The following is a 12,587-nucleotide window of genomic DNA, read 5'->3' as shown; positions in this document are numbered from 1 at the left end:
TTGCATAGCTTTGTTGTTCAAAAGCCACTTTGATCAGAATTAAAAATAAAAGGGGTTCCTGTCATGGCTCTGCAGAAACAAATCTGATTAGTATCTATGAGGATGCAGTTTCTATCCTTGGCCTTGCTCAGTGGGTTAAAGGATCTGGCATTGCTGTGGCTGTGGTGTAGGCCAGCAGCTACAGCTCTGATTTGATCCCTAGCCTGGGAACCTCCATATTCCACGGGTACAGCCTTAAAAAGACAAAACAAAAAACTAAAAATATATCATGTGAAGTAGTAAGGCCTTAAAAACAGCTTACATTATCATTTGGATGGAGCTAATCCATTCCAAGCTTTAAACTTAAGTAAATGGCTCTAAAATAAGTATGTAACCTGACATGAAGCCAAGAGAATGTCTTAAAATTAGGTGTCATATTTTATCCTGAATTGCTTTTAAAAATGAGTTCTTTGAAATTACAGATTAAATTTGAGCTTCTAAAGAAACTTGCCAAGAGAGAAGTTTATTTCCTTGATTTCTTTAAAAAAAAAAAGTAAAAATGATGGAGCTTATTAAATCTGAAACCTAGATTTTAGCAAGTTGCTACCAACCTTCAAAGCATTCTTTGAAATACAGTTTCTTTGTGGGAGAGAATCATGATTAACTCTAAAGTAGTGTTTGCTTAATCCACCATCCATCATTACCTTCTTCTTGACACTTGTGTTAGTGTACCCTAATATTCCTTTGAGATCTAGCAAGGGATCTTAAGTGTATGCTTGACCCTGGACATATATTTGTTTTTCCTCTTTAGGGAATAGAGATAGTAGGCTTTAAAATACATGTGACAAACTCTTAAAGTAAAAAAAATACATTGGTGTCATTAAATACTAAAATCAATTAAATTGTACCTTAACACACACACTTATTTTTGCTAAAAATTTACATTGTAGAATTATGTAGGTTAATGTAAATAAGAGAGCTATTTAGGTAAAACTTACCCAGCCTGCACAGGAACTATACTTAGTGAAGCACTGATATATATATTTTTTTAATCACTGAAGGAAATTAAAGGGAGTTATTTCCACAATTCATTTGTATATGTTTCCTTCATTGCAGAAAGGGTACAAATTACTAAGGAACTATTAAAAAATAAGCAAAAACATTACCATTTTATCCCAAACATTTGAGTAACCCTCGTGATGGGTCAGTTCCCAGCTCACTACTCAGATATCAGCTTGTGCCATGCTCCACTGGCTTGCACACAGTTTGCTTCTCAAAGTGTTTTTTAGGAATTGGTGTTCATTATAACATTTATGTATGGTAGAATCAGTCTCCCAAGTGTCTTATAATTACTTTTTAATGCAATGTGCTACTTAAGAAGGGATTATTTTACAACTTGAGTAACTTTTTCCCCATTAAGCATATTTATCTTTCAACAGGCTAGCTATGGAGTGTTGACTCTGGTGGTATTGGAGAAAGGACCAAAGAGCTTTCTGCCCACCAGGCAGCTATTCTAAAGTAACAATTTGTATCAGTCTGATCCAGGCAGCCTAGGGTTTTACTTAGTGTTAGGAATTCTTTTAAGTGTTCAAGGAAAGTTGGTTGTTGACATCTATGTTTGTATTTTTCTTAAACGAATCACTTACAAGTCATATTTCATAGATTTTAGAATTGGGAGGGACCATGAAGGTCTTTGTTCATGACCTTTTTTTTTTTTTTTTTTGGTCTTTTTTTCTATTTCTTGGGCCTCTCCTGCGGCATATGGAGGTTCCCAGGCTTGGGGCTCAATCGGAGCTGCAGCCACCAGCCTACGCCAGAGCCACAGCAACGCGGGATCCGAGCCGCGTCTGCAACCTACTCCACAGCTCACCGCAACGCCGGATCGTTAACCCACTGAGCAAGGGCAGGGACCGAACCCGCAACCTCATGGTTCCTAGTCGGATTCGTTAACCACTGCGCCACGACCGGAACTCCCTCATTTGATCTTAAAAGGTGGATATGGCAGAGACTGTTAGTGTCCCACCCATTTCCCTCTGCACTTACTATTCTGGAGAGTATCTGCTGCTGCCGTTTTGTTTGGGCCATCAGAACTCCTTAAGAGGTTTATAGGACAGGGGATATGGTAGGCAAGTAATGACCCTGGAAACATCTTTCAAACAATGACTGATAGGAATTTGTGGGTAATGATCCAGCTCCCTCTCCTTCCACTGGGGCAGCAGTAATGTATACGACATTCCATATGATTCCCTAGATCTCACCAGGTGCCCACAACAGACATCTGCTCTGCCTTTATAGCCTTCATTTCCTTTTCTTTCTCATCTCCCCTTTTCTGCCCACTGCTTCTTGGGATCTACTCTGAAATGAGCTACTTTGATTCAGATGGTTGAACAGATTCTGGTGAAGTACAATCTAAGATAGAAAGATGAATTTTATTATTCCTCTCCACAAATGAAAGGTGGAGGTTTAGGAGAAATTGATACCCATGTACAGGGAAAAAAATGACCAAGTTTAACCTGAGTTTGCTGTCTCCACATACCTCTTTCTGTGAATGGTCTCCAATTTCTTTTCCTGGCCTGCCAGATATGGTGGGTGTGGCTCTCTGTTAACATGGCTTTGTAGTATCTCCCTCCTCCTTTCCATAGCAGAGAGGCCAAATTAGTGTGTCAGTATCTGCTTGGATCAAATACAGCTTTAGATTTGGGACTGCTTGGGACGTTAGGGTCTGCCCTAATTAGATATTTTGCCTATAGCTCTACCAATTTGGAGATCTTAAATTTAGACATTAAATAGAACAGGATTTTTCTGAGATTAGCATATCTAATACTATGCTCACTCTTACAGAATATTCCTCTGTATGCTTTCACTAAGGGTAAAATACACAAGTACACAACTGTGAATCGAATTGTGAGAAAAACTTCTCCCATATTAAATACTGCACTGCAAGTCTGAAGGGACTAGGTTTATGCCAGTCATTTTGTCCCAGTTTTTGTTCTCCAACACCCTGTTTATGCTGGCTGCAGTGCCCAGACTATTTCTGTCTGCATTGTTAAGCCTAACAGAGGAGGCCTTTTGACTCTCCCTGCGTGTAATGCAATACCCCATAATTACTACTATTACTAGACACGATGCTTTAGTTTCCCTATTTCCTTTCCAGGTTTTAGTCTTTTGTGTCTTTTGTTCCTGGATTTTTCTCTCTCCTGGTTCTGAAAGCCCTGCGTGTTGTGTGTCCTCTGTGAGGTGTGTTACCTTGACCCATCCCTCCTTTGCTGAACCTTTCCTAGAACCTGTGGTCACTCACACCAAATGCCACTAACAACTACAATTAGTCTGCACTCCTAGTTTTTCCCTTGTGGGTTATTTCTGTCTGTATAATTTATTTCCTTATGCAACTTTCTTTCCAATCAAGTTACTGGAGATTTTGATGTTTATATGTAACATTAGTTTATGCTGTTCACCAGTTTGTTGTCTTTCCTCATGTATGAGATTGGAATTTCCAGAAAGGCAGGTACAAGACGCTATTTGTTGTTTCTTACTATGCCCTGGGTCTCAGCACATGTCCTACCACAAAGTAGATACTTGAATATTTATTGAATAACAATATTTCTTGCTCATGGAAGACACTGGAAATCTTCTTCTTAGGAAATACTGCCATTGGTATTTGAGTCTAAAAGAACTGGCTGCCAGGAAGCCAAAGCCAAGATTTGCTTCATTGCAGTTCACTACAGAAAACTCTGATAATTTACTTTTTATATAAAATTATTCCTGCAAAAAAAAATCCCTTCCTATTACAAAGTGATTATTTAATTTCATTGAGCAGATAAGAATTTATGAAAGCATTCCACAGAAAAAATGCTGTGGTATTTTTTTTTAAATGCATTTTTCTCTGAAGTTAGTGTAACTGGTAAACTGGAAAAACATAATTTGTGGCATGTGATTATAAAACGATTTGTTCTTTTTCAAGTGTGTGGATATGGTTTGATGGACTAGTATATTCCTTTATCAGTAAACCAACTCAGAGTTCTGCTTCACAAGCCAATTGTTGGCTAAAATTTTTTCTGGTGGATTTAACTAAAGCAAGATACCAGGCCAATTCTCTTTGCATAAAAACAGTAATACTAGCTAACACATATAGGGTGCTTTCTAAGTGCTTAGTACTTTGCTCTTTTATATAAATTATTTTTTGAGAAGAACATTATTGATTGATATTGATATTATTTGATTGATATACAAAGGACTATTCTGTACTTTCTATCTATTAGCCAATTTAATCTTAGTAACAACCCTATGAGGTAGGTACTATTAATACCATCCTCATTTTAGATACAAGGGAACTGAGGGACAGAGGGTTAAGCAATTTATGTGCCAATCACAACACTACTAAAGGCCAAGTAAGGATCTTTCCTGTATCCCATGGTCCAACTTAGGAGTCCAAATATCTTGTTGAAATAACCGTTTCTATCAGTTCTACTCTCAAGATGATCAGCTTCTCAAGGGAATTGACTAAATACTATTTAATTTTCTATTCCAAGTACTTAGTGTGCAGTAGTTTGAGATTGATTTGAACCTGCAACCTTGGACTTTGAAATTCAAATACTCAAAAACTTCTTATTTACGTAAAATTAAAAAAAAGATTATTAGTTATCCTTCCAAAGGCTGGTTGAATAAATTATTGCACAAAAATATAGGCAAGCAGCAAGAATATTAGCTGGTTTATATTATTTTAAAACCCTAAAGAATGTTAAGAATTTACTCCTCCCTAAACAATTATCAGTGATTGAAATTTTGTTAGATTATTTACAAAGATTTGATTTAGGCAGAATAATGGAGCTTCTGTTTCTGCTGTCATTGTTTCGTCTTTACTTTTGACCAAAATTGGGCCATGTCTTTCTTAAGATTTGTACACTATTCAGAGCCTTTGGCTTCTTGCTATTCTTCCTAAAACTATAAACTTTTCAAGAATAACTTAAACACTACAACTTTTTCTGATACTAATCATAACTATACTAGCAAACAAAAACTTTAGTTTCTGCTTATTTACTCATCTACCCTCAAATCAAAAGTTTGTTGTTTATATAAGAAATTTAGCCTTTATTAAAAGCTATTAGTGTAGGAAAGAGGTTTACATTTCAGAAACTAAACTGGGATTTAATAAATTCTTTCATATGGTAAGTCTTCTAATTATAGCAGAATGCTTTAATACATACTTTGGCTTTGAGAATATAAGTGGATTGTAAAGTAAAATACAGTAATTTTACTTTGAACATTAATTGGATTTTGGAATCTAGCTTAAACATATTATTTGGTAGTTAATATTTATAAATCTCATCTACCTCTCCATTCTGCCCTTCGCTCCAAGCAAGAAAACATAATGGCCATATTTAAATATTTATACAGATATCTACTTATACAATACCTAACTGATGTTGGATAAAAAATTCTACTGTTACATATTCTCAAGCTTTAATTCTAAGAACCTCTTGGTTAATGAGAGCCCATCCCACATCAGAGAGGTATACAAAGGAGGGCTGTTTTCTTCTAACCCACAACTAAACTTTGCATTTATAAATGTTCCAAATTTCCTAAATAATCCCTAAATGTGCTATGCTTAGTTGTATTTGCCGCAAAAACTGCATTCCATTTTTAAGCTTATATATACACAGAAATTTATACATTGTCTTAAAATAAATAGAAGCTCAGAGTAAGAATAAATTCTAATGACTTAGAAGAGACGATTATAATCAAAAGCGACTATAGTGAAGTACCCCATTTTTCAAATGAGAACTAAAATCCCACACCGTATATCTTCACAAGGTGTCAAATCCCACTAATAAGAAAGTTGACCCTAGAGAAGAAACATCAAAGTTTAGAGTGTAAATTAGAATGGATAACCAGGTGCTGGGATCAGTGTTCTTTGAGGTGACTAATCTATCAAGTTCCAGTACTCATCTTTTAAATGCTAAAATTTCAAATCACCATAAAGACAAAAACAAAACTTTGTCCAAGAAGAAAAACCTACACATAAATGGTCTTCTGAAATGGAATCTCCTTTGGTTTAAGTGGAAAAAATGCCTGACAAAAGTGATAATAGACCAAAGAAAATTGAGCAAGTTTTTCAGTGGTGTAATGCTAGAATTACATAGAAAAGCGCAATTCATTAGTTCAAGGTTGGCCGCAATTGGGACCAGAATTGGCCACTTACTTTGCACTGTTATTTGAGGGGAACATCAAGATTCTATTTTGCTATGAAGTACTCTCCACCAGCCTCTGTGTTTGCTGAAGTTACTTTTGTCCTTCTTTTTAAAAATTAGGGTGTTGCTATTAAGTAGTTAGGAAATAAATTGTATTCATGGCTAAAACCATTAGTACCACTAAGAGTAGCAAAAGATATGTATATGATCTCAGTTAACTGAAAAAGAAAGGGGTGTAGGTTCCTAACTAGGTTCCATACACTGGGATGGGGAGAAAGAGAGAGAGAGAGAGATAACATAATACTTTTCATTCACGGCACTTAGCATGGCTTGTAATGTTGTAGGTGTGATTTTTTTGCTGCACCCCCCAGATAACACACACATACGTACAGATACCCACACTTAATGTGAATGCTTTTTGGGTCTTGAGGACAAATGGTCTGACTGTTTCTTTGCAACTTTATTACCATTTTCTGACTTGGCTTGAAACATTTTCTTGATTTGGGTTGCTTAATGAATATTTATTGGATGCATCTAAATGAATGAGTAAAGATAAATTGTACTGAAGACAGTTGGCTAATCTGTGAGGTCTTTGTGTAATATGTACTGTCACATAAATTACTTAATCCTGACAAAAATGTAGCATCCCTTGCGGAAGAAAAATGTAAAACCCAAACTGCAATAAACTTTAGCCCCACTTTGAAATGCCATGGGCTTAAATGTAAACAATTGCTAAAGGCTAAGGTAGTCTGTCATGGGTTGGCTAAGTTTAACTATGTAAATCATAAGATGTTTTAAGTAATTATTACTTGTGAGAGGCCATAGCTTTTATGAAAACAAGATTGTCTAATTTAAGGGAGTCATTTTTAAATCACTTGAAATATCCTTGTGTGAGCCATCAGCAGTGGCCACTGGGTCAGAATCCAGAACGGCTGAGGTGTTGGCTTGAGCTCTAAGGGCTACTTCAAGCTCTCTCACGTGCTCTTGATTAAAAGTGTATATATGTTGAAAGCCAGCAATATGTGGAAAAGAAACTTCTGCTCAATGATTATTTACTTTGGGCTAAAAATGAATACCGCAGCTGGATTCTTTCTACATCTTTTTTTTTCTTTCTTTCTCATTTTGACCACTGCATTTGAGTATAAAGACATTGGATTGTGAAAGAATGTTGTGGAAATTTAAATTTGACTTTTCTCTATTTAAAAACTCCTTGGGGTCTCCATAGTTCCCTTGTTTTCCTCCCACGTTAGGAACCTTTGACCGATGATAGGAGCACATTTCTCTTCTGGAGAAGGGACATCCTTAGGTCTCAGCCACCTACAGTGACAAACATCCTCTCATGTTTTCTGTACCAAGGCAATGAAAATATATAATCTGCTTTTGCAACTCAAGATAGAATTCTTAAAAAATGAGCCCAGCAATGGCTGACACATGGAATGAACCTGAGGCAAATGTGAACTTTGACTTCTAGGCTCTATGGTCTCAATTTACCAATCTCATTATTGAGGATGATTTTTTTTTTTTGCCCAAACACATGTTTTATATCCATTGATACATTGCATCTCCTTAGAAAGCTTAAAAAGCCAGCCTGGTTGAATCCCTACTACATGACCATGGCTGACAAATATTTTGGAACTTAAAGACATATTTATCCAACTTGTGACTGTCATTTCTCCACAGGAATTTTAGCGCACCATAGTGATACTGGGTTGAGTTTTAAAAAAACAAGTATCCACCACCACAAACAGTGAACTATGGGTACATTTAGACTTTAGTTCCCCAAGTTAACTTCGGAAAGCCTTTCCACCTCTTCATATGGACAAAGCAAGCATTAATAGACATACTTAAATAAGCAATTACTTTGATAGAAAATAAAAACACTGGGCATAAGGTTAACGAAATACTTTGTTTCAATACTAACCAGAGCTCACCATATTCCAACCTAGGTATATCAGATGGTTCTTTGTTATGCTGTAGTGATAAATGGCCTTGAAAACTAGCAAAGTGTCCTTCAATTGCAAAAAGGGCCACAGTAGTTAGTAGGTGAGTAACTTGGAGATAGGAGCCATCAAGGTGGTCAACACTGAGCCAATGTTTGTATTTAGATAGAATTATTTCCTAACTGTATTTAAGTATTTTATTTTTTTTGCTATTGGTATATTTTTAGTGTCTCAAAGACTGAAAATCCTCACTAAATTACAGACCCATTGATCAATTTATGTTAATATTAGGAATAAAGATTACATTAATCATATAATTATAAATTTAGATTTTTATTTTAATGCTATCTTCTATGATATGTAAAGAAGTTTTTTTTTTTTTTTTCAGGCTGTTTAAGGAAAGAACAGGAATTATGGCTTGAAATGGAAGCCACAATTACTCATAAATAAATTTCTAAGCAGCTGGTATTTCTATTTTATTTCCCGTCTAAAGAGGAGCCAGGTTGTGTTTAGGATTTCTGTTACTTTTAATGTCCTTTAAGAAAATAGTGAGTTGTTCCAGCCATCTTCCTAATATGTTCCAGTGATAGAAATTGTTGTCCAGCCTATAAAACTATTAACTTAGCTTAATTCAATTATGCTTCTGTAGTTGAAGAATTTTGAATCCTGCATAAGTAAGTGTTTTGTTACTGATATGGTTCCATTTGTTTTCATAAGTGCTTATTGATACCAGATATATTTCATCATAAAATGCTTAGGTTATAATTAAATTTCCCACTAGTTATTAAATAATAATAATGACACCTTTCAAAATAGAAGTTTAAGACTTTTCTAAGAAGTCATATTTATGAAAGAATAAGCCTGATGGGTCATAATGATTTTAATATGATAATATACTGCCTCAGTCTCTTAGTAGTTTTCGACATGGAAGTAAGTATATGTATCTATATGTACATGGGAAGATAAGAATGTCAGCCACTACAGCTTTGGTTTGAAAACTTAGCTCTGTATTTATAGATAGCAGTGTAGACCAGGTTATGCTTACATAAATTGACTTTCCTAGCCAATTTTTATGGTCAGAATAGAATTTTTTAGCCATTTGTCACCCGTAGACCATGAAGAATGTTGATGGAAACCCCCTGTAGACAATTTTTACATTGTCTATTAAATGTATTATAGAGAAAAGGCAGTGTTATATATAGTTGGGTTCCTAACACTCTCTGCCTTTGATAAATGTTGTCTGGAAGGCTCGTAATAAAATAAATAAAAATTTATCTTATAGTTTATCAATATTACTGCTAAAAGTAAGAATTTTTACACACACACAACACAAAAGATGGAGTTCCTATCATGGCTCAGCGGAAACAAATCTGACTGGTAATCCATGAGGACACAGGTTTGATTCCTGGCCTGTGGGTTAAGGATCTGGTGTTGCTGTGATCTTTGGTGTAGGTTGCAGGTGTAGTTTCAGATCCCACGCTGCTGTAGTTGTGGCGTAGGCCAGTGTCTACAACTGCGATTTGACCCATAGCCTGGGATTCTTCATATGCCTTGGGTGTGCCCCCCCCCCCAAAAAAAGATTTTTTTTTTTCAATATGGTTCTTCTTTATGAATTACTATGTATGAGAGTTTACTTGTTATGCAGATAGAAGATTTCTTGCTTGTATTTGTATATATTGCATGAATTGTATATCACTATAAAAAGACATAATTTAAAAAAGAAGAGGAGTTCCCATGTGGCTCAGCAGGTTAAGGATCCAGCATTGTCATTGCTGTGGCTCTGGTCATTGTTGTGGCACAGGTTCAATCCTTGGCCCAGAAACTTCTGCATGCCATGAGTATTGCCAAAGAATAAAAATTAAAAAAGAGGAGATTAGGGATCATAAAAAGAAAGCACCTGAAAAATTGACAGCAGGAAAAACTAGAGGTTTTATATAACAAATGTTTTATACAAAGACTGAAGGAAGATAACAGAAGAAGATAACAGAAAGTAAATATGCTTAGCACTGTAACTTTGTGATACTGGGAGAGTGAAATAAAAATGGAAATGGAGGTGGTGGAAGTTGTGAAGTTGGGGAAGCAAGAATCTATGCATTTGAATCACAAAAGTCAGTAAGCCCGTAAACTTGGCAGGTATGGTATGCATCAGTCATGAAATTTGTGATTTATATGAAAAAATAGAAAGTTATATGTTCTTACTAAAATTAGAAGAATTTGATAAATGGTAAAATGTGAGGAAATAAATTGGAATTTAAGGAATTAAGATGAATAAGATGTTAAGGATCTTACCCTTAATTTTGCATGCCAGTGTTGTTGTTTTGTCTTATGATAATGCGAAAAAAAAAGAATGTATACATGTATGTGTAACTGGGTCACCATGCTGTACAGTAGAAAATTGACAGCACTGTAAAATTGACACTGTAAACCAGCTATAATGGAAAATAAAATCATTATATATTTTTAAAAAGTAAGTAACTTTTGTGGTGGGTATAATGATGCCTCATCACTTAACACATTGCCATGCATTTATAAAGAATATAAAAATGCAAATTTAGTAATTGAAGGTTTAATTTATTAAAGAGTGATTTTTTTCCTGCTTCTGAGTTTTGCAGGAATTCTTTGGAATTTGGAGATATCTGTTTACTTATTCTTATACCTGACCTCTAGAAATTTATATTCCAAGAGTAAATGAAATTGGATACAACATACGCTCTAAATTTTTGTGCTAGGCAGCCCGTGTTTGATGGAGTCTTAGGTAGCTTCAAGCTTAAACAATGTGCATAATGAGAAAGACCAGGAGTCCAAAACCTAGTTCATGAATGTACAATTATTCTATGTATAACCTACCAACTTAAATTTTCCCTGAAATCATCAAAACACCATAGTGAATGGGAAATATGACACTCATCTGACAGTATTTTGGAAATGTGGTCTATGAAAGCCAATTCATACCATATATAAAAGAAATAGATTAATATTATAAATGTGGCAAATATAAGAAAATCTCAGGAGGTTTTTAGGAATTTCAGTGAACCAGATTTTAAGAAACATTTTCTTCTCTTTTATCATGTGTGTGTTAAAGTCATTTATACTACAGAGAGATAGGAGAAACCTAAAGAATATATGATCCACCTTCTTTTCCATATTTAGAAACTGAAGAACTTACAGTATGTTTAAGTTAGGTTTTAAATTCTCCCTGAAAATACTGAAGAACTACCTCCCTTCTGTGTGAGTTCTATGGGTATGACTTGACACTTGAGTTATGGAACCTCAGTTGAACCTTAGATTTTTGTGGGCAACTCAAGTAAGACTGTACCTCTCTAATGAACTGCAGAGTGGGAATTTATTTAAAAATTCCAAAGTATTATGGACTTTTACTTTTGTAAAACACAATAAAAACTACTAGGTAAATGATCAACTGTATAGATTTGAGGACAATGCCACATTCTTATAAATGTGCCTGTAATCTTGCTCTCAATTTGACTGAACCTGTCACAGCTCGGTAAAAGTTTGTGGACCAACATTGATTTAAGAATATGGAATACCAAGAAATGTCTTGGAAAAGAATTTTTCTTTTTTTTTTCCACTTATAATGATTTTTATTTTTTCCCTTATAGCTGGTTTGCAGTGGTCTGTCAATTTTCTACTGTACAACAAGGTGGTCAAGGCACACATACATGTACACATTCTTTATTATCACATTATCATGCTCCATCACAAGTGACTAGACAGAGTTCCCAGTGCTATACAGCAAGATTTCATTGCTTAACCATTACAAAAGAAAATCATGGATATGGAGAACAGACTTGTGGTTGCCGAGGGGGAGAGGGGGAATGGATTTGGAATTTGGGGTTAATAGATGCAAACAATTGCCTTTGGAATGGAAAAGAATTTTTCTATATTCCTGAAGATGATGATACACAAGAAAATCTGACACTTTGGTCAAATACTCTAATTACATTGACATAATACCTTTGCCAGTAAACTTTTATACAAAAATATCTGACAATTAGTACTATTATTCCATTCTAAGCCTCGGTTTGCCATGGTTAAGTGACCATGATGATTTTATTGAGCCCAAGAAAATTTTAAGAAGACTGAATGACATAATCCATGTATAGGATTTAGTGTAGCAGTTAGTAAATGGTAAGTATTGTTATTATTATTATTGCTGAATAGATTTCTTGTTGTTTCTGTCACTTCCTGTCTCATCCTCAGTTTCTTTCTTAGCACTTCTAAGAATATCTGACAGTAAGTATTATTCTTGCTATGTATGCATTTGAAGAGTAGCATTTTAACAAATGTCTGGTTGGTACTTGTTTCCGTAGAGAATTCCAAATTGGCCATGCAGTCCAAATCTCTGTCTACCAGAGATTTACACAATTGCTAAAGGATCTTAAATTCTTGGTGGGGCTCAGCTTTTTGAATAACTCAGTTGTGAGTATCAGATTTAGTAGCATTCCTTCTAGAACATAGAGAT

The 12,587-nt window shown here is 35.1% G+C and overlaps 1 protein-coding gene across 1 annotated transcript in view; it reads left to right on the top strand.

The window, feature by feature from the left end:
* LOC106504979 (uncharacterized) overlaps window positions 1-12,587 on the top strand; it is a 980,193-nt gene that overhangs the window by 112,258 nt on the left and 855,348 nt on the right. The window lies entirely within an intron of this gene.

This window comes from Sus scrofa, chromosome 9 (assembly GCF_054392235.1).
Source record: "Sus scrofa isolate SSC_HxYL_T2T_F1_AM1 chromosome 9, Sscrofa_HxYL_maternal_Yorkshire_Landrace_v2.0, whole genome shotgun sequence".
NCBI classification, from domain to species: Eukaryota; Metazoa; Chordata; class Mammalia; order Artiodactyla; family Suidae; genus Sus; species Sus scrofa.
Note: the sequence above shows the minus strand (reverse complement) of the source record. Positions and strands in the feature narration are given on the sequence as shown.